This window comes from Mercenaria mercenaria, chromosome 2 (assembly GCF_021730395.1).
Source record: "Mercenaria mercenaria strain notata chromosome 2, MADL_Memer_1, whole genome shotgun sequence".
NCBI lineage: Eukaryota > Metazoa > Mollusca > Bivalvia > Venerida > Veneridae > Mercenaria > Mercenaria mercenaria.
In genome coordinates this window covers 79,692,556-79,716,554 of record NC_069362.1, presented here as the reverse complement: position 1 = coordinate 79,716,554, position 23,999 = coordinate 79,692,556, and positions in this window count along the sequence as shown.

Sequence of the window (23,999 nt, the reverse complement as noted above, 5' to 3'; positions counted from 1 at the left end):
GATGGATCTGTTTTAGAAATATGTATGTATAAATTTGGTTAGAAATTCTGTTCTGAATTTTGACACCCCAACGCTTTATGACAAAGATGGTAAAATGCTAAAGGTAGGCTACCAGTAAGTACTACAGATCTTAAATTGTTTTACTGTTATTTAAAGAACATTTGTAGTAACCAGTAGAAGAAAAGTACAGCATATGGTCCACAGTAACGGATAACCGGGCGAAATTATTTTTACATGGGTCCCGTCAGTACAACCAGTTACAGACGGGATAAAATACACTCATGATTCGCTGTCGGTCGAGGTCTGTCACGGAAAACTTGATAAACTGGTCTTTTATTCCACCGATAGCCTGCTTAAAATTACCTGTAGCAAAAATCTCAATGTTATTAAAATATGTTGCCGTGGTGTCGGAGCTTGGTTCCGTCGCGTTCGTCGCTCTAAAGTCGGTCTAAGAAGTCCAACAAGTATGTCTATGTTGTCAGCTGAAAACCTTTTATTTTGGCGTTATTCTTCATCCGTCAAGTCCATCAATTGTTTGCCAATAAGTCGAAACTGTCGAGTTCGTCTATGTCTTACAAATGAACGGCGGCCATGTTTGAGAGGTAACATTTTGGTTACCAAGCCCCCTTAGGTGGGTTAAAATTAACCATGGCTATATTTATTAACCGCTTACCACAAGGTTATCATCTTAGTGGTTACCACGCGGTTAAAAGTTTTGTACAATTGGCTACAGAATTCCAGATGCAATATCTCAAAAGTGTGCTTTGATATTTTTGAGGACTTTGTTTTCTATGTTTTGTTTCCTTATACACTACCTATTCCACATCAAAAAGTTGATGTTGGAATTAGTTCAACCCCAAAAGTTAAAATGACCAGCCTAGGTACAATTTATAGCGCATAGAAACAACCGTCATTTTAATGGTACCTAACAGTTTTTTCTAAAGTACAAACTAATGCTATGGTCATTGTAAAATATATATCACAACTTTTAGTATGTGTAATTCAGCTTCAGAATTAGAAATTGCCGGTGCTTATCAATGTGAAGTCCATTTGTCATAGATATCCATATTTGAATTTCAACTAATATATATATAATGGTAAATGAAAAAGAAATCTTTAATCATAATTTTTGAAATGAGCCAGACCCCATGCAGACATAGCCGAATAGCCGACATATGAATCTGTGTGTTCTTGTTGTAAAGTGGGCATTTTTTCCATATTTAGGTCACATAGGAGTATTTTAGTAGTTAGCACAGTTACAGACCTCAAACATATTTTGACCATAAGTACATCTTTCATAGAATGTATCTTTTTGTGTTTTGTGTATGGTTGAGGACTGTGCCAATTTCAAACATTTCAAATTTGTTTAAAAATGTTTCCAATACCTGGCTCTTGTAAAATAATGCATGCATTTGGAGAAAAGAATATTTACTGATGAAAGAAAACTTGGTCATTACTCCATTGCAGCTCTCAGTTTATAGACTTTTTATGGCAAATGATAACCTTCTCCTTTACATTTTATTACCACGGCATGCGTGGTGTTCAGAATTGACTAGTAACATGACAGAGAAAGGAAGTTCATGAACAAAAACATGGTGTTGCGTACATTCAAGTCTAAATGCCAACGCTTGAAATAAATATTTCATGCATTGGGACGCAAATCGGAAGTCAACATCAAAGAGCTTTAATGCACAACATTTGACATAGCGGGTATTAACCGCTTTGTTATTGAATTATAATGTGACTTTTAATTTAATGCAGTAGAGATATTGTTTAAATTTGTTTCTGTCATGCAAGTATTAGTGTACGGGTATTTTGTCAACAGTCGGTAAATTTAGAATATGATCTAATAGCTAGCGATTTCTTATAAAACATTTTTGTACTATGAAATCTGTTTTGTTTATCAAGATTTTAGTAATAATTAACTACTGAAAAGCCTTATCAACTATATATATAATAAAAATCGTTTCCTAAAACACGACATTCATAATGAATATACCGTTTGTGGATACATTCATGCATTTAAGGTGGGTCGATACCTTATTCGTCAAATATGACATTCCTTCCGATCGATTTTGATGAAACTTGGTCCAACTATAGTGCTATCGTTCCTTTTTATTTTTCGTCTTGGCAACAATACTTATCAGTGATGACGTCACGAACGTCACAACTAAGGGCGCCAAAATGCCGAAATATTGCCGTTTTGAGTCCTCTAAAATGCCTAATTATGATTTAAAATCAGCGAAACTTTACATTTTGACACTTTATTTAATTTATATTAGGACTAGCGTATTTGTAAGTGGTATCGCACCATATTACAACGGACATTTATCATTTGATAAAGTAAACCATGTTCCTTATGATGTAAAATTTTGACATAAAATCGGCAAATATACGCTAAAATGACATCTTTAAAAAACTACAGGCCCATTAGAAGTCTGAATTTCAGCACAAGTGATCAATTTGCGAATGAAATGTCAAATAAAAAAGGAACTTTACGTTTTTAGTTTTTCACAATATTGTGTTGAAGACAAACTGTCCTTCCGATTTTTGGACGTACAACTCAACGGTTTGACGTTAGATGCCATGTACGTAAAGCGTCATAGCAATTTGATATCTATACACGTGTTTGTTCTTCGTTCTACGAGGAGATTACATAATAAGCAAATATAATTAAGGGTAAATTAATTTCAAATTTTAAGTATTTTAGCGCATATGGCTCGTTACATTTACATTTGCACATGGTGATAACATGTATAAAATATGCACTTCGAACGCGGTGACAATAATAGAATTAAAGTCAGAAATGATGTCACACATCCGACATGAAATGTGAACGTCAGTATGGAACAATAACTTAATAATACAATTTTAAGTGTTTTTGATTTATGATTTATCTATTATAGTAGATTACTTGTCCATTTAATAGATGTTCTTATCAACTTAAATCTTGCTATGATAACCGCTATATGCATATACGTGTATAACTATAAGTGAAGTCGCAGAAACTTATAACAAAATGTCCGATCAATGATTTGACCATGAATCTCTAATTATCTATCCTCGTCTGTAATAAAAATGAAGTACATGGGATCAATTTAGCAATGTTATATGTTTTCCACCCCTTTGCGTACGTTGGTCAGGGTAGGAAAATAATGAAAAGTGCCCACACTTATGTCGTCAATGTAGAAAATAATCTTAATTTAAGAGCATGTCAGTAAATATAAGACATCGACACCACAGTAATTAAATATATTTCATTTTTTATCATTTTCCCCGTCAGAATATTACTTTAAACGGGTATGCAGTTTGCCCCGTCATGTAGTGTTAATGTGTAAAACGAATGTAAATAAAGTTTGTTCCTGTTTAGTAAAACAACTTTATGATATGTCTGATATGTATTCGACAATGAAAAAGGTTTGCATTCGCCGGAAGACTACCTTTTGTCACGATCTGGTTCTGTTTAAAGTACATGATATTTGATGACAGATTTCCAACTTATAGTACTATCCAATATAACTGTAGTGTGTAAGGGCTTTTGCAGACTTCAAAACTCAATTAATATGGCAATATATATTAAGAAGGTATTTATGATGTTCCATTAAATTTCATATTACATATTTTATCATACATGTATTTATAAAGGGGCTGAGATAAAATGTAACTGTTATGATCAACGTATGAAGTAATTCCTAAAGTGATTATTCCCTGTGTGGAGAGGATAAACCGTTGAAAGGTGCACCAGAAAGGATAGTGCTTTCTCAAACGAAAGATATGAAATGAACAACATTTCTGTGTCAACAGATCACATCTTTTTACACTACTTGAAAATTATAAAAAAAAATTGCTTCCTAAATATTTTGCTACGGTTGTTTACTATCCTGCCTTGGTGTGTGTGGATGGGGAGGGGAAAATAGAGAATCGGACGTCTTTTACATCCCTAAGCCGTATATATAAGGCTAATGGTGACTGTGAGAAAATTTCATAGGAACCGTGGCAAATCAATCCGCAGTTACTGTAAAGCTTCTTTCTACACGACGGTCCTTATCATTATCATCATTATTATTAAATAGCACTCTTTTCATAGATATACTTTCCAAAACAATCAATCGATCGCTAATGAAATCAAAACATTAATTTAACATGAATGATAAAATACTGTTCTAAAATTTAACAAGAACATTTTGCGAAGTGTTGTATATTTAGCAATGGGTTGACAGCGGAAGTTTAAATGCAGCCAAAATGTCTTAACTGGAAGAGAGTTCCGTGGCATTGAGAGCAGTGTACACAAAACACATACCTTTGCACGTCATAATATTGTGTATTGTGACCTTTAAGGTTTCTAACCAGTCTGCATACTCATATCGAGATTCTATTGTAGTCTTTGAAATGCTCATAGAGTCTTAATTTGATAAGTTTGATAATTTTTTTTCCCCAAATTTGAGCAACTTGTGATGACATAGATATAGTACGGAAGAGACCAACGTTAAAACAAAAGTAGAAACGATCCACACACGCACGTACACACACGCGCACACACGCACACACACACACGTGCACGCCCGCCACACGAACGTACGCAGGCACACGCACATTAAGTTATATTCAAAATAAAATTCGTTTAAGAGGCGTTAAAGTATTTCTTAAAACTGCTTGAAAAAGTAGTATGTGTATGTAGTAATGGCGTTGCTAGAATGGCACAAACTGTAATAACTAACATCATGACTTACTGACAAAGAATTGTGGGGAATATTTTCGCAGTTAATTGTCTTTAGAAATGAGCTTCCGTTTTGGCATATCAAATATCTTGTCAAAGACAGACATTAACATTTATTACAGAATAAAATAATCGCTTTGGAGGATATTAAAGGATATGCCAAACAAGATCTGATAATTGACAACCTTGCAAGCTGTCGTAAAAGATTCTTACTGAATTGAATTTCGATGTGCAATCCAGCGATTTGAGAATTGTAAAAGCATTGTCGTGTTAATATCTTGACACTTAAGTGTTATCATCAATTTAACTTAGGACATTTTTAAAGGATTAGTTACTCATGTCAAACCAGTGACAAATGTCATTTTGGATAAATTAAAATGGAATAGCATCCACGTGTCTTTTCCAGTCATGTCAATTTAGACTTAGTATGAAAACAGACCAGCAAAACTGTAGAGTATTCAGAAAACCTTTGATAAGCGAAAGAGATTTACACAATGAAGAAATTAGTAACACTGCCCCTTTACTCAGAACACCAGCTCACTGTGCTCGACTGATCTCACTGCTCGTTTCTCATACAGGGACCTGTAATAACGGAATGGAAGTACAAAAGTACTTTGGAATGCAATGTGTAGTTTCGCGTGAATGATGAACTTGCTGTAGATATTAATTTGTTCTATGAGTGAGTGAGTGAGATGGGTTTTACGGCGAATCGACACAAAATGGTCATATATCGCCGAGAAGAAGTTATATTGAAAACGCCAATTGTAAAGCATAGCCTAAATCATTTATGTAAAAATGTAAAGCATATCTAAAATCATTTATTTAAAAATGTAAAGCACATTATGTAAAATTGTAAAGCATATCTAAAATCATTTATGTAAAAATGTAAAGCATATCTAAACTCATTTATGTAAAAATGTATATACGTATGTGTTAAAATATCAGCTGCAAACATAATAATATTGCAAAAGATGTGAATAAAAATATGAAATGTCAAATTTTTTGATAAATTCCTATCTGCTTTAAAAACGATAAAAATATTTCCGACTGAAACTTTTTCAAATAACTCTTTCAAACTAAGATGTAGTATGTACTGCGTTGTGGGGCAAAGTCCACACAGTCTATTTAAACATGTTAAATAGTTAGCGGTGTTTGGCATGGTACACATTCGGGTTTATTTTGGGCCTAAAATCGGTATGTGGTAATTTCAAATTAGATTGTGATAATGAAAGGGATTACTCTGCTGCAATATCAGCATCCTCGTTTCCATGAATACCAACATGACTGGGAATCCAACAAAAGATGATAGACTTTTTTAAAGATAGTTTATGAACCCTGAGAAGAATATTTTGAATGAAAGGATTTTCCATATTTCGGTTATGAATTGACTGTAAAACAGAAAGCGAGTCGGAAAAAATAATAAACTTTTCTTCGCTATATTTTGATATATATATATACCAGGTACGTCTTAAGTATGAAACGTGTCTAATGAAAAGAGAAAAGTCCTTGTAATAACTCAACATAAGGGTGTCATTACAAATGGAATAGACACGAAAAAATCCATTTACTCATCTTGTCCATCCCTTCTGTATATAATTGTATAAATGGAGATTACACTTCCTTCCTAGACAAATGATTGAGGAATTTTAACACAAACGCACACACTACAGGGGAAATAGTTTGTAAACATATTTCCCTTTGGGTTCCATTATTTTCATTTCTGCAGCGTAAATAGGGAATGCCTTATAGCAGCTATGAAAACTTTACTTCAGGTCTGCTGATGCTAACGTTTGTGTGGATAATAGCACATACTGACACTTAAAGCTACACGAAAGTCCAGGAATTTCTACGACATAAGCTCTGGCATTATCAAAATAGTAATGTAATATGTGGAACAAAAATATCGCATGTGAAGTGGCAATTTGAATAGTTCAGTAAACCTATGTAGCAGAAAAACTTAATATTTTAAGATTCTTAATTTTAACAGGGAAATAATATTTATTCTTTATAAAGATTTGTTATTCATCGACATTCCAATAAATGTTTTTAATATATGAAAATTATTATGTACAGGGCTGTCTGAAAATTGTACTCCATACCGACTTGTCTTATATTGTTTCGCAAACATCTTGATAATTGTCACGGAATGCGTAGGTATCTTCTTTCATTATTGTTCATATATATTTATAGATAGATCTGTTATTAACTAAAATATTAAGATATGCTTACTAGACTGTCTATATTTTAGTCTACTTCAAATTTGTGTGTGATAAACAAAAACGAACATAAACCATTTCATTACCGAAAGGTATGATTTGAACCGTACAGTAATCACAGCTTCATTTTGGATTTTATCAATTAGCGAAGCCGACGTGGTCAAAACTGTTAAAATTAGAATTCGTCTGATCACAGCTCAGCTTCGCGTTATAGAATCTAGTTTAAAACTAATTTAGAAAATAAAAATAAAAATAAATCATATTACACAATCTACAAACATTTTCAATTATTATAGGTGCTGTTGTGAGAGAAAGTCAATAAATGATCTACTTTCCATACCAAGAGCTTTACAACGAATTAAGATATCAACCACAAAAGCCATGTACGACTGATGCATGCACATGTTGACTTTGTGAAACTGTCGGGTAGTCATAATTTTCTATTCATGGTTAAAACTAAAAGATTAAATAAAAACTTTACTTCTTATATTATATAAATGACTCATATTTTTAGCGTGGTGAAGCGTGTTCGTTATGGTTATAGTTCATATAAATCTAAGATGCGGTCAATTAGGGAAATGCCTCTAGACTGACAGTAACTCACGGAACACATCAATAAAATAACTACAGCAGGAGTACATTAGGGCTTATAATAAAGAAATTCAAAATAGTCTTGTTAGGTAATAATTTTGAATCCTTGTAATAAGCGTTGAGTGAAACAAATAATATGTCAACATAATGCCAGACTTTTCTGATGTAATGACATCTTTCTGTCAAAAACACTTGAAATATGATCCATTATGGTTCGGGCTACACGTTTGCTAAAATATGCTGCGCTTAAGTGATGACCTGGCGTCCTATTCTTTATTTTGGTATTTGAATGTCACATTACTGCGAAATGCATTTGTAAGATTATTTGCGTTGATTGTTATGTAAATTTTGGAATAAATCTTCACAATGTGTCTCGGAATGGATTTTTTTTTGAAATATATAGAAATGGAGTTTTCACCAGACAACTTATCATTCCTTACGACAATGGATTCCAGTATTTCTCATACATCAATTGCTGGTGTCTATTAACGAGCCTTTTTGAAATTTTACTGAAAAAAATTACACAAACACATTTCGCATTTGAAATGTTTGTAATAATCACTAATACAAAAACTTAATCCAATGATTGTTTTACATGCGGAAGGCTAATGATGCGCAAATTGCGCTGAAAATTGTAACATGCTTTTTCCGTAAAAAAATATATATATTTTTTATCATTTATATATTATTTCATATTATTGGCTGTCAAATGAAATAAAAAGTTTGCTTGGGCTCAAAAAAGTAAAAAAAAAGTGCCATATCTCTTGGACTAACAGCTTTTTCAATACTATTTAACATGTAATGAAATAAAAACAAACGCCTTAAAGAGTGATAGATGACAGTCATTTCAAATAAATGATCGTTATTGAAATTATCATACGCTTGTTCAAATATGCAGAACGAACTTTTTAAACATACATTTTAAAAGAGCTTATTCAAAAATATCACGGTTGTGTGTGATACAGTATCAATAAATGTGCACAGTTATATGAATTCTACAACTTTAAAATCAGCACTGTTATATCAAATGCACATTAGGTTCATTCTGCTTTACCGTTTCTCCAACTTTTCTTCAAAGGAGCAAACGACTAATATGTTTAGTCTATTATTAGTTAGCTAGCTTGTCAATTTCTGAAGATTGTTTCTAGAAGTTTTGTTTAATTGAAATAACTAGCTCCTTTCTCTTATTTACATAATTTTCATAATGTAATAAATTTGTACCTCTATAATCCTTAATTATACTGATGAGCATTGGAGTTTGATTTTGATTTGAATGAGAAGCGATTCTTAAGTACAAATACTGGATATCTCTTTTTTAACTTTTTGTCCACGTACTAAATTTACACTAATTCTTCACTTTGCCCTTTCATTTAAGTTGAAACTAATTTTCTTGAAAAATTGTTTTACGACGATCAAGACCGTAGAAAATGGTGACCGTATAAATGCCAATGGTTCAAACGTCTTTTCGTCGCTGGTAAAAGCCTAGATAATTCTGCAGTGTCTGATATAGTAAATGGACCAACTATAGCGATTTTGACACTACTAATGGAATCCACCATTACATAAATTGGCGCCAATCAAATAGAGTGACGTATACAGAATCACGTGATTAATTGTTTCATACAGTGCCACTTACCTACATTTACAAAGATTGTCGATTATGGAATATTCTGAAAAGAAAGGAACTGAATGGCCTCTAGTAAATACAAGAAAAACGTCACTGAGAAACGTAAATTTCATATGCACGTATATTTTTTATAAATTATGAAAATACAAACAAAGTCAAATAATGAAATGATTTAATCTTGTTTATACAAACACTTTAATTTACCGGTGTTTTAGCATAAATTACATTATAATGTATGTTTCGATTTTGTTTAACGATGAAACAACAATATTTATTACATACTGAATTTTAGTTGAAGAAACATCCAGCCCATTTGTTTCCATTAAGATGTCACTGACCAAAGAAGTCAGTTAGTTTTGACTGCCCGTCCTTGTATTCTTTAATGAATTTTAGATATGTATTCAGCTTTATCATTTACTTTTAAAAATTGGTAATGCCTCATAACAAGTTGTTTATAAATCAATTAAAATGTATTGTAAGCAATCAGTTAAAAATGTATTGTAAACAGTTTTATTTAGTAAATTATCAAGTAGTGCTTTAGAAGGTAAGAGTATTACACAGTATTTATTAGATCGGGTAGACCATATAATGTAGCCTTATGTAGACAAATATCTAACGAATACTATAACAACTGAATAGTGTCTTTCATTTAGACGCCTATAGAACATCCTACTGCGTTTGTCAATAACAGTCAAAAGCAGAAAATTAGACTGATTAATGATAATCAGATTTTATATGGTTTGATTTATTGCATTGCATAATATCATCAGTAGACAGATAAAAAAGATAAGGCTTCTCCCTGAAAATGGCCTGACATTCTCATGTCTTTCGCAAAAGAAGAGGTCAACACATATACAGTTTTCTTAAGATGACTGCTACACTACCGATAACAATCTGTACAAACTTTATTACTATTATTATGTATTTGATCACTGTATCAATTCTAAACATAACGTACAAAATATCTTGCATTACTCGAGCATTACAAGAAGCGTAAGTGTTGAAATTATACACAAATTTGACAGAGAATGTAAAACTTAAAAAGTATCTTGTATAATACAAATAAAGTTATAATTGCCTACCGTTTTGTTGACTGTGGAATACGCCTAAGTTGAAGTTATATGGTTTTGTTTCGACATTTTGTTTAATATAAGATTCAGCATATTCCTCATTTATTGCTCAATAAAGTTTTTATCATTAAGTTTAACGTTGGTAACTGAATGGCATATGGTGAGAAAAAATTCGTCTACTTAGGCACGTAATCATGATTCATGAAAATAGGTAAATGTTTACTTCTTACTTAAAAGAATCCTCATGTACATAGAGTGAAAGTATGTACATAGAATTAAGATATGAAAAGATGAACAGTTCTGTGTCAACAGATCACTTCTTTTTGCATTACTTGAAAATTAAAAAAAAAACTTGCTTCCTTATATTTTACTTCTATTGTTTATTCTTCTGCCCGAGTGTTTGTGTGTAGGGGGAGGGAGGGGAAGTCAGAAACGAACGTCATTATATCCTTTGTACGTATATGCAAGGTTGATTGTGACTGAGAACATTTCATAGGCACCATGGCAAATCAATCAAACCCGGCTCGAGTTATCTAACCAACTTAACCAATTTTGTACAAATTGATCTTTTAATGTTTCTTTTACGTGACATAAGATTAGGTTAGTGTTACCAACACTTTGCATAAACCATGCATCATAAAAGTCAAATGTACATAAAAGATTTTTTTACCAGTGAACACCAGTTTTCTTTTGGTATTTTTCACAATCATTTTTTCAATACATTATACACCGTGTTACCAATTTCTAAAACTATTACCTGAAAAAACGTTTTTAAATTTAACATATGATTAGATAAGCTTGCTATTAAAGACATAAAAAAATCAAAACTATCTAGTCGCACAAAGATATAATTTTAATAATTTTACTAAAACACGCCATTTCAAACGTCATGAAAATACGCGAGTTGTGTTTTAGAAAACGAGTAAATACTATTACAAAAATACGGATACGGAGATGCAAAAGTCGATTTTATACTGTTAGATTATTATGCATCATACAAAATATTAAATGTCCTTTTTTTGATGGGGCACGACAAGGTCTATTTAAGGATACGGCAAGGACGCTTTTTGTTTTTGTTGTCTTCCGTTTTAACGTTTTCCGCTAGTTTGTAAATTCCAGACATTTTAGTGTATATTTGTGACCATTCAAAAATGTGTGGCATAGTAAAATGAATAAATTGATAGTATGACATGGTTTGATTTTGTTGATATTTTTTGTAAATAACACATTGCTATCAGCATACGTCGATTTAAATAAAAATTCTCGAAGTAATTTTGAGATATTGGTAAAATAACCAACATTGCGGGTCAGTATATATTCTAAACTGCTATGTTTCATATTAATATTTTACTTTGATTAGTGATGCTTCAGTGCTGTTGTTGTTGTCTTAGGGATGGTACTGTCAGGAAAAGGCTCAGTAAACAAGAGTTTGCTATAAGCTTGGTTTATATGTGGTTTGTTTCGGAATATACTTCCAAAGAATCTGTTAACATATATGCTTTGGCCAGCAGGAATGTATTGAGACACAGTTAACCGTCAATATAATTATCTGTGTTTCTAACTTAAAAATAGTTTTACTTACATTATTATAAAATGGTATTTTAATTAAAGCAAAGTTTCATTCTAAAGCATACCACTATTGACACTAAACTAGCTGTCAAAGCTTCTGTAGCATTTATTTTAATCAGCATCTGGCAGATTTTATTAAATTACATTGAAAAAAATTCCCAAATAGCAGTGACTGTTTATACTTTAACAACAATTAACACTGAAAAAATACATTGGTTTGAGCAACGTGTGATGACATCGATAGCGTACGGAAATGGCCAACGTTACAACAAAAGTAGAAACGATCCATACGCACGCACACACACAACACATGCACGTACGCCACATGAACGCATGTACGCACTCACACATTTAATTATATTCCAAATATAATTCATTTAGGAGGCGTTGTGGTATTTCTTAGAATTGCTTGAAATAGTATGTATTTACAAATTTCGCTGTACATTAACAAGAGAAATTTCAAAAAGTGATAGGTATATATTAACCTTAAAAACTATCTGTGAAATATGACTATGGTGTTAATTTTTAAACAGTATTGCTAAATGACACAAACTGTAATAACTAACATCATGACTTACTGACAAAGAGTTGTGGGAAATATTTTCGCCATTAATTGTGTTTAGAAATGAGCTTCCGTTTTGGCATATCAAATATCTCAAAGACAGACATTAACATTTATTACAAAATGAAATTATCGCTTTGGAGGATATAAAAGGATATGCCAAACAAGATCTGATAATTGACCACCTTGCAAGCCGTCATAAAAGACTGTTACTGAATTGAATTTCGCTGTGCAATCCAGCGAATTGAGAATTGTAAAAGCATTGTCGTGTTAATTTATTGACATATAAGTGTTTTCACATGTTAAATCAGTGACAAATCTCATTTTAGATTAATTAAAATGGAATAGCATCCACGTGTTTTTTTTCACCAATCATGTCAATTTAGACTTAGTATGAAAACAGACCAGCAAAAACTGCTGAGTATTTAGATAACCTTTGATAAGCGAGATAGATGCACACCACATAAAGGAATAATAACCAGAACACCAGCTCAGTGTGCTCGACTGCTCTCATTGCTCGTTTCTCATACAGGGACCGGTAATAACAGAATGGAAGTACAAAAGTACTTGGGAATGTAATGTGTAGTTTCGGTGAATATATATATACTAGATACGCCATAAGAATGAAACGTGTCTAATGAAAAGAGAGCAGTCCTTGTAATAACTCAACATTAGGGTGTCATTACAAATGGAATAGACACGAAAAAATCCATTCACTTATCTTGCCCTACTATTCCTTATGTATATAATTATATAAATGGAGATTACACTTCCTTCCTAGACAAATGATTGAGGAATTTTAACATACACACACACTACAGGGGAAATAGTTCGTAAACATATTTCCCTAGGGGTTCCATTATTTTGTTTTCTGCCATTGGTATTGTTTGAAATGTTTTTCTTTACTGTGATGCTTTGCTGTTCATTATGTATGAGCCTAAGTATTGAAATAAAAGTTGAAAGTTGAAGTTGAAAAATTGGGAAGGCCTTATAGCAGCTATGAAAACTTTATATTACTTCATATCTGTTGATGCTTACGTCTGTGTGGGTAATAGCATATAATGGTACTTAATGCTTTATGGAATTCTAGGAATTTCTACGACACAAGCTATGGCTCATTCAAAATAGTAAAGTAATATGAGAAAAAAGTGTCACATGTGAAGTGGCAATTTGAATAGTTCAGTAAACCTATATAACAACAAAACTAAATATTTTAAGATTCTTAAGGTATTAGCTCCCTAACAGTAATGTTTAAAATATGTCACTCGCTTAATATATTGGTAAAGTTGACCTTGTTTCGCACTGTGTTGCATTTTTTAAACAACTTTTATTATCTTGCCGATTTTTATAAATTTTGTATATTTTTTAATATTTCCTCAAGCTCAAAAATTTCAAAGTGATGGCCACTGTCCAAAACGTTTGCAGAGAATTCATTATGCCATTACTTTACAACAGAAACGTCAAACTATACTCAGTGGGTTTAAAGATGTCTCCGCTCCCTTCTGTTTCTGATGTAAATTCACTTTGAACAGCAAGAAATCGCTTATTATATGAAAAAAAAATCACTTTTGTACAATAAATCAATGACAAGGCTTCAATAAAGTAAAAACTTGAAAAAAGGAATATAAGAAATTTTATTTTTGACCCAGTGGGGCTTGAATGTATGCCCACCTAAAAAATTTAAGCCAAAGGAGGTTTATTGTAGGAATTGAATACTTTTCAAAAGGAGGTACACTATTGTATGTGTCATACCTTAATTTTAACAGGGATATAATATTTATTCTTCATAAATATTTATTCATCGACATTCCAAGAAATGTTTTTAATCTAGGTAAGTTAGTAGCTACAGGACCATCTCAAAAGTTTACTCCATACCGAATTGTCTAATATTTTTTCGCAAACGCCTTTGATAATTATCTTGGAATATGTAGGTATCTTCTTTCATTAATGTTATCTGCTTTTGTTCTTATATATTTATACATAGATCTCTTATTAACTAAAATATAAAAATATGCTTAGTCTGTCTTTATTCTAGTCTCCTTTAAATCTGTGTGTGAAAAACAAAAACGAACATAAAAACATTTCATTATCGACATATATGATTTGAACCAATAATCACAGCTTCATTTTGGATTCAATCATTTAGCGCAGCCGGCGGAGCCAAAAGATAAAATTTTAATACGTCTAATCACAGCTCCACGTAATAGAATCTAGTTTAAAACTAATTTAGAAAATGAAAATAAATCATATTATACAGTCTAGAACATTTTCAATTATTATAGCTGCTGATGTGAGAGAATGTCAATAAATGATCAATTTTTTCTATACCAAGAGCTAAACAAAAAATTTAGAAATCAGTCACAAAGGCATGTACGAATTAGGCAATTTGTGAAACTGTCGGATAGTCATAATGTTTTATTCAAACCAAGAGATTTGATAAAAACTTAACTTCTTATATTATCTTATTTAAAATGACTCTTTTTTAGGATGATGAAGAGTGTTTTTAGCTCACCTGAGCCAAAGGCTCATGGTGAGCTTTTGTGACCGCTCGATGTCCGCCGTGCGTTGTGGGTCGTTCGTCCGTCAACAATTTCTAAAAGAATGTTCGTCTTCAAAACCACTAAGCAGATTTACACCAAACTTCACAGGAATGATTCTTGGGTGACCCCTTTCAAAACTGTTCAAAGAATTGTATTCCACACAAAACCCTGGTTGCCGTGGCAATCGAAAGGAAAAACTTCAACAATTCTTCTTGTCCATAACTGCAAGGCATAGAGCCTTGATATTAATGCAAGTGACATCATCTAATGGTTCTCTATAAAGATTGTTCAAATTATGCCCCTGGGTGAAAAGAGGACCCGCCCCGGTGGTACCAAGTTTTACATAGATTTATATAGAAAAAAAATTAAAACATATTTTTGTCTGAAACAGCAAAGCCTATGCTTGTGATATTGGTATGTTGCACTGCCTAGGTGTCCTCTACAAAATTGTTCAAATTATGCCCCTGGGGTGAAAAGAGGCACTGCCCTGGGGGTTCCAAGTTTTACATAGAGTTATGTAGGAAATAACTTCAAAAATGTTCTTGACGAATGTCTGAAAGTTCAAGGCCTAGGCCTATGGTATTTGGTATGTAGCATTGCATAGTGGTTCTCTAACAAAATTGTTCAAATTATGCTCCTGGGGTGAAATGAGGCCCCCGCCCCGGGGGTCACTTGTTATATGAGTTATATAGGAAACAATACTTAAAAATATTTCCTAGACTGTTTTATTATAATTACCTGATGACTCGAAGTAGAGGTCACTTGACTATGACCTTGACCTACTGACCTACTTTCTTGTTTTTTAAGATACAGCCTTGGAATTTTCATATACAGTTTTGCTCACCGATCTTAAAACTGACCATGAATGTGACCTACTGACCTACTTTCATAATCTTTTAGCATCAGTTTGACATTTGAAACATATAGCTCATATTAACCAGGTGAGCGATGCAGGGTCATCATGACCCTCTTCTTTATGGTAATAGTTCATATAAATTTCAGATGCGGTCAATTAGGCTATTGCCTCTAGACTGACTGTAACTCACGGAGCACATCAATAAAATTACTACAATAGGAATGCATTAGGACTTAAACAAATTCATAGTAGTTTTGTTAGCTAAAGTAATAATATTGCATCCTTGGTATAATCGTCGAGTTAAATAACTAATAAGTCAACATAATGTCAGACTTTTCTGTTTTATTGACATCTTTCTGTCAGAAATACTTGAAATATGATCCATTAAGGTTTGGATTACACGTTTACTTAAATATGCTGCACTTAAGTGATGACCTGGCGTCCTATTCTTTAGTTTAGTATTTGAATACCACATCAATGCGAAATTGCATTTGCAGAACTATTTGCGTTGCGTTGATTGTTATGTAAATTTTAGAATACATTTTCAAGTATGTGTCTGGGAGTAGATTTTTGTGAAATATATAGAAATGGCAGTTTCGCCAGACAAAAACTTCTCATTCCTTAGGGCAATGGATTCCAGTCTTTCTCATTCATCACTTGCTGGAATCTGTTAATGTGTATTGTACTGATTAGCATTGGAGTTGGATTTTGATTTAACACAAAGAGCTGAATGAGAAGTAATTCTTCAATGCAACTACTGGATATCACTTTTATTTTTTACCTTTTTGCTCATGTATTAAATTTAGAGTAATTCTTCACGTTGCCCTTTCATTTAAGTTGAAACTAATTTTCTTGAAAAATTGTTTAACTACTATCAAGACCGTAGAAAATGGTAAACGTTTGAATGCCAATGGTTCAAACGACTTATCGTCGCTGGTAAAAGCCTGGATAATTCTGTAGTGTTTGATATAATGTATGGACCAACTATAGCGATTTTGACAATACAAATGGAATCCACCATTACATAAATTGGCGCCAATCAAATAGAGTGACGTATACAGAACCACCTGATTAATTGTTCCATACTTTGGCACTTACCTACATTTACAAAGATTGTCGATCATGGAATATTCAGGAAGGAACTCAATGGCGTCTAACGAATACAAAAAAAAACGTCACTGAGAAACGTAAATTTAATATGTACGTATATTCTTTGAATAAAATAAAAAAGTGAAATGATTTAATCTTATTTATACAAACATCTTTACCGACGTTTAAGCATAAATTACATATGTATGTTTCGATTTTGTTTAACGATTAAATGAAATAATTATACTGAATTCTAAATGAACAGACATCAAGCTCAATTTCATTGTTTCCTTTAAGATATCATTGACCAAAGAAGTCAGTTAGTTTTGACTGCCCGTCCTTGTATTCTTTATGATTTCAGCTTTGTCATTTACTTTTAAAAACTGGTAATGCCTTTTAACAAGTTGCTTATAATTAAAGTAAATCAATTAAAATGTATTTTAAGAAGTTTTATTAAGTTTAATATCAAGTAGTCCTTTAGCAGATAAGTGTATTATACAGTATTACATCGGGTAAACTATATAATTTAGCCTTATGTAGACAAAAATATAGCCTCTGCAATATATGGTATACCATAAAAACGAATACTATAACAGCTTAATAGTGTCTTTCATTTAGACGCCTATGGAACATCCTACTGCTTTCATAAAGCTATAAGTCTTTCATTTAGACGCCCATGAAATCCACTGCGTTTGCAATAACTTATAGTGTTTTATTAAGCTATGAAATCTATGCGTTTTTCATAGACAAGAGAATTTGACAGTTATGATAATCAGATTCTATATTGTTTGATTTATTGTATAATATCACCAGCAGACAAGTAAAAAAGATAAGGCTTCTTCCTGAAAATGGCCTGACATTCTGATGTCTTTCGGAAAGAAAGAGGTCAGGACACATACAGTTTCCTTAATATGACTGATACACTACCGATAGCAATCTCCACAAACTTGAATACTATTATGTATTTGATTATTGTATCAATACTAAACATAACGTACAAAATATCTTGCATTACTCAAGCATTACAATGTACGTAGGTGGTGTTGAAATTATACGCAACTTTGACAGAGAATGTAAAAATAAAAAGGTGTCTTGTATAATACAAATAAAGTTATAATTTCGACATTTTGTTTAATATAAGATTCAGCATATTCCTCATTTATTGCGCAATAAAGTTTTTAAACGTTTAAATGATCTCCACCAATTGTACTCATGTTTAGTTGTGAGCAGACTGAAGAGAACGATTTACGAAAAGTGTCTGAAGGACGTGAAACCACAATTCATCAAAAATAGACGCCAATAGGTGTGTTTGGAGACTTGCAGAGAAAACAAGTTATGGAAATATCTAAAATGTAAAATGTGCATTAAGTGAGGAATATGCTGAATTTCATATAAAACAAAATGTCGAAACGCAACTTCGGCGCATTTCACCTTAAATGTTTTATTCTTTTTGCGTAAGATACTCGTACATTGCTTCCTTTTTATCTTTCGTCTTTAGCCTGAACTAGTCTAAAGAGTATTATACTTATCAAACACAGCAGAAATGTGTGTTTTCTACATTAAATATTGGCAAATATTAAAAATGTAATGGATTATTGTGATCAACACAGTTAAAATTTGGCAATTATTAACGACGGAAACGGAACAAACAATAGATGTAAGGAGAGGTTTGCTAAAGTTGAATATATATTATGTCAAAAGACAAGAAAATGTATAGTATGTCTGGGTATTGAACCCACTACAGACGAGTGCAATTCAGACTTAGCTATCCGGCAGCTCATATTTCCCTAATGTAACCATGTTCGTACCCATACTTACTCTCGAACAAATGGAAAATTCCTGCTGAAATTCTGGAGGTACATATTAACAAGCATTGTAAGATTGACCAAGCAGGTACGCCACACTTCCATGTTGGGAACCGAATGTCATATGGTGAGAAAAATTTCGTCTACTTAGGCACGTAAACATGATTCATAAAAATAGGTAAATGTTTACTTCTTACTTAAAGGAATCATCATGTACATAGAGTGAAATTGTCGTGTGAAGAGTTTGACAAACCTTATCATATCCATGTTATTTCAATAAAATGAGATAAGATACCTGCCATACAAGGTAACACCAGGAGTGAATGTAACAAATCCTCATTTTTTTTCGGCGTAGCTATCTAAGCCACTTTTGACCCACTTTAAGAACCAATAAAAGTTGACAATTATGTATATTTATAATTTTTCAACCAATAAAACTTCGGGTCTGGACAGAAGTGAACACATGCATACTCCTAATTGGTTAGTTTATACTAATTTGTTTTAGGTCGATTGTGATGAACGCTTCAAGCTTATTGTAACCACTCTCGAGTCCGCTTCCTGGAAAATCCAGTACTGGTGTCATATGAAAAGTCATGGTCAGTGGGGCTCGAACCCATGACCTCTGGATTGAGCGGTCAACACCTTATCCACTAGACCACCGCTCCCCTTTTTCTAATTGATTGAAATTAATATACTATTTCACAAAATGTTTCGTGACATTTCAACAGAGTATTACATAGATTCAGTAGATACTGTCTCTTACGACGTTTATGAAAGAAACACAAAAATATCAATGTAGATAGTTATTTATACACGTAATATTGGAGTTTTACCTGAATGATGCGGTCGTGGTGAGCTCAGCTATCTACGTAAACTCTATAATGAACATGCGGATTGATTTCCATTGCTTGATTAAGCATATAATAATTATTAATAAATGCAAGTGTTCGATATGACTTTGAATCATAAATGCCGTCTATTTGCTGGTTTATCTACCGAAAAGTGTCAGAAATGCAGTATTAATTTTTATAAGTGCACATGAATATTCGAACTCTTTTTGTAAAGTGTCGTAATTTTGTCAAGAAGTAATGTATTACGCGCGGGGGACAGTTCTTTATTTATACCGCAATCCAATACTTTCAATATATACAATTAATCCCCCAAAACGCCGAGATATTTCTTGTTTCATATTTCAAGATATTTTTCTCAAACTTTGACGCACATGTTGTTCCCATTCCATCAACAGCTTTATCAACATATTCACCTTATGAAATTCTATTTGTTGATTAATTTCTTTGCAGAAAATGTCACAATATCCCAGGAGCATTTTCTTGATTAATTTTGATCTTTACAATTTTTGTTCTTCATCTCTCTGACAACAGACCAATTAAAGCATATGTTCAACCTATGTTTGCTAAAAAAATTCAGGACAGAAAATGTCACCATTTCCCGAGGGTGTTTCTTTATTTTCAAATTACTGACGACAAACGAATTAATGTCTTTGCTCAAAATTATCTATAGTAACTATGCATGGTTTTTCCATGCCTATAGGTAAAAGGTGTACAGTTTTTTAGCGGAGTTGTACATGTATCCATTTTGCCAAATATTTTACCCAGGGTATTTTTTTCGGCCCAAAAAGTCCATGTTTTGACGAATCAAAATAATTTGAATAATCTTGGTAGAGGGTCACACAAGGACCATTTGTGTAAAATTATTCTAAAATCAGCCAAGCAATTTCATACAAGAAGATTTCTAAAGTTTCCACTATAAACATAAAGGGAAAATTACCACGCCCTCTGGCGGCCATGTTTTTGACGAATCAAAATAATTTGAACAATCTTGGTAGAGGGTCACAAAAGAACCATTTGTGTAAAATTATTCTAAAATCGGACAAACAGTTTCATACAAGAAGATTTCTAAAGTTTCCACTATATACATAATGGGAAAAGTGACCACGCCCTCTCGCGGCTATGTTTTTTTTGACGAATCAAAATAATTTGAACAATCTTGGTAGAGGGTAGCATAAGGATCATTTGTGTGAAATTATTTCAAAATCACACCATCAGTTTAGGAGGAGATGTCGTTTGAAGTGTTTTCTATTTTTAGCTCTGGCAGCCCCTATGTGCAACCAAGTAAAACCGTTTGAACAAATTTAGTAGAGGACCACCCAAGTAACATCATGGCCAAGTTTCATCAAAATCCATTCAGTGGTTTTGGAGGAGATGTCGTTTAAACACAAATGTTGACGGACGACGGACACAGCGTGATCACAATACCTCAGCTAAAAATAGAAACTCTCGTCCAGTCAGGTAGAGTATTGCATAAATCTCTCATTTAAATAACTTATCTATAATGCGTTATCAAGTAATCTGATTTGCAAACTTAGGTCACGTGGCATGGGTTAGTCCAGGTTACGAATTCGTTCTTAGACGGCGTTCGCCGAGAAACATACATTATGATATCAAAATGTAGACGGGGAATTAAATAGAGAAATGGCCGGTAATTACAAACGGCATTGTCCGTTTGATTGTAATAATTAAGTAATTTCCGCCTGCGATTTCGGCATATCCTCGCTGTGAAAATTCACTCACGACCAAGAAAGAATGCCGAAGTAGGATACGGAGACTACGTTATCACACGGATATTTCTGAGTGTAATTGCGGGTTCACCACCTACAAAAGACATCTTTAAAGACCCACCACAACCTAGTGACCTATTTTTTCCTGCCAATGAGCTTTGTAAAAATCATTCTAATAATACCAATATGGCAAGGGCGTAACACCCCGCTTTTTCGGCAAAGCTTGCATTTTTCATTACATCAAAATACCCTGGAATGTCCATTGTTCGTTTTTTTTCGGCTCGCTGCGCTCGCCAGCTTGCATATATTTACTATTATGGACGTGGTAACCTTAGTATACAGTCTGCTGATGACCGTCTATATCTCGAAAGATCAATGGATTGAGCCCCGGCAGCTTTTTACAGATTTTACATAACGTTTCAATGTTAAATCCGGCAATTTTATAGAAGATTGGATGTATTTATCAATACAGAGGACTGCTATTACAACGATTGTATATTTAGATTGATCAACAAGCCGAGTATGGAATACAACAAACCCGAGCACACAGGTAACTTAGCTGATGTGAAAAATCATTGAATTATTCTTCTATGATAATGTTCAGTTTTTGTAATCAAACAGGCAACAAGCGTCCGCTCATATTTCGCCTTCTGCAAAGGTTAGCATTGCATTTTTCCATTTTTTAGAAGTGTTGTTGGCAAAGTTTAAAATCTGTTAAATACCACTCTATGAAACAGTCATTCTCTATGTTAGTTATTAAAAAATCATATAATTTGAGTCTCAAATGACTTTTGTTTCGATAAACTTCTTTTACGGTCTGCAAGCGCGGCGGAGGGACCAGTTTGAGTGCGATATTATAATTTTAAAAACAATGCCTCTTGCTCTGTTCTTAATGTTGGAATTGCAATATAGGATTGTACATATAACTTCATGTAATCTTTAATCACAAGTATAGAGTCGCTGTATATTTTTTTATTATTATATTTAATAATGTATCCCTAACACAAGCGTCTAGAATCCAGAGACCATCTGCTTGATTTATCATTAAAACAAATCACATCACAACTTAATCGAAGCATACATATCATATGCATGTCCACTGACGGCATCAAATCGGAAATGAAGACCAGTGTTGGTTTTCAAATTTGTACTCTTAAAATCTGTATAGCTAGATCCTCTATATCACGAATTTTATTTCCAGGATATTCTCAAGCCTGTAATGGATCCGATATCGGCGTCCATCTCTTCGGCCGAAGCAGAAGAGAATGACAGAAAAATGCAACTGGCCAACCTTCTTCGAACTGCTGAAACTTTCGGGTATCGTATTCTGAAGAATGTTCCTTACGATGGGAACTGTTTTTTATGCTGTTTTTTCATGCTGTTGGTGCCATAATTGGTGAGGATGGCGTGCACTTGAGGGAGAGAATCGTTCAGCATGTTGTAAGGGAGGTTAGTGGTTTTGACTATTTCATGCGCAATCCATGCGGGAATGATTTTTTTTCTGATTTTCATGGATGTGTAAACCGGGTGCCGAATAACGCTTTTATTAAAAAAACAAACTTACAAGAATTTCGTACTCAGCAGTGTGTAAACATGCACCAACACAAGAAAAAAAATATAATATTATAATTGCTAAGGGTTTTCTCTCCGATTTTTCAACTTTTCATCATTTTATTTTAGAGTCTCGATTACAAAAAAATCCAAATAATCTGGGTTTTTTTTTCGTAAATTGAAACCGTTATCACCGTTAGGAAATGAGCTTAGTAAGAAAATTAGTGCACACACTAAAAATCAGACACTAATCGGTGACTTTCTAATATTACTGCTGTGATACGATACTGAATCCAAAAGAAATGTATGGAGTTCGCCTTGGCAAAATAAATAAATTTGATCATGGGTTATTGTTGGCGCATTGCAGATATAAGATATTGCTTTTGTGGGATAGTTATATGTCAACATTCCAAGAAACAGATAAGTCAGTTTTCCTAAGAAGATTGGAATATAAAATGCGGACTTTACAACGCACGTGCAAGTAAAATGCACATGCTGTTTCAAAATGCTGACAATTATTTACTGTACTTCAAAGTAATGAAGTATTTATATACAACTGACCGGAAGTCGTACAATGTGATTTTTACAATATATCATATTTTCACAGTCAGTTTTGTCTTCAGTCTGTGCTTAAGTTCTTTGTGTTATGGTGGCGGGAAAAAGACAGCGAACTTTTCTTTTGATACTGCTTCAACACATATAAAACGAATAACCACAACAATTTGTCAATCTTAAGAATTGGTAATTTACATAAAAAAATGCTCAGCAATCTGCATGCATTTGAAGAATATTGACCAGTAACGCTGATATATACCAGTTCCTAACCGACAGTTTATACAAGTCAGTCGTGTAAAATAATATGCTATATAGCTATTATTTCAAATTTATAAAGATACCAGGTACCAATTCGACGATATATCAATATCCCAACGCCGTCTGCGCAACCTTGCAAAAGTAATCCGTTATCTATCGTATTTTTTCCAGAGGTCTGGTAACCCTGACAGTATATACGACATTGACTTCGTGCAGCTGCTGCAGGACACTTATGCCGACGTTATGGATTCCAGGGTTTGCAAAGCAACAACAGAACTCACATTACAACCGTACAAGTCATTACGCACTTCACAGATGTGAAAAGGCAGCCGCGGCTTGAGGTTGTAGGGTCCAAGTTAGTCTCTTCGACGAATCAAGTGCAGCCGATTACAATAGGCCACATTCAGGACAGTCA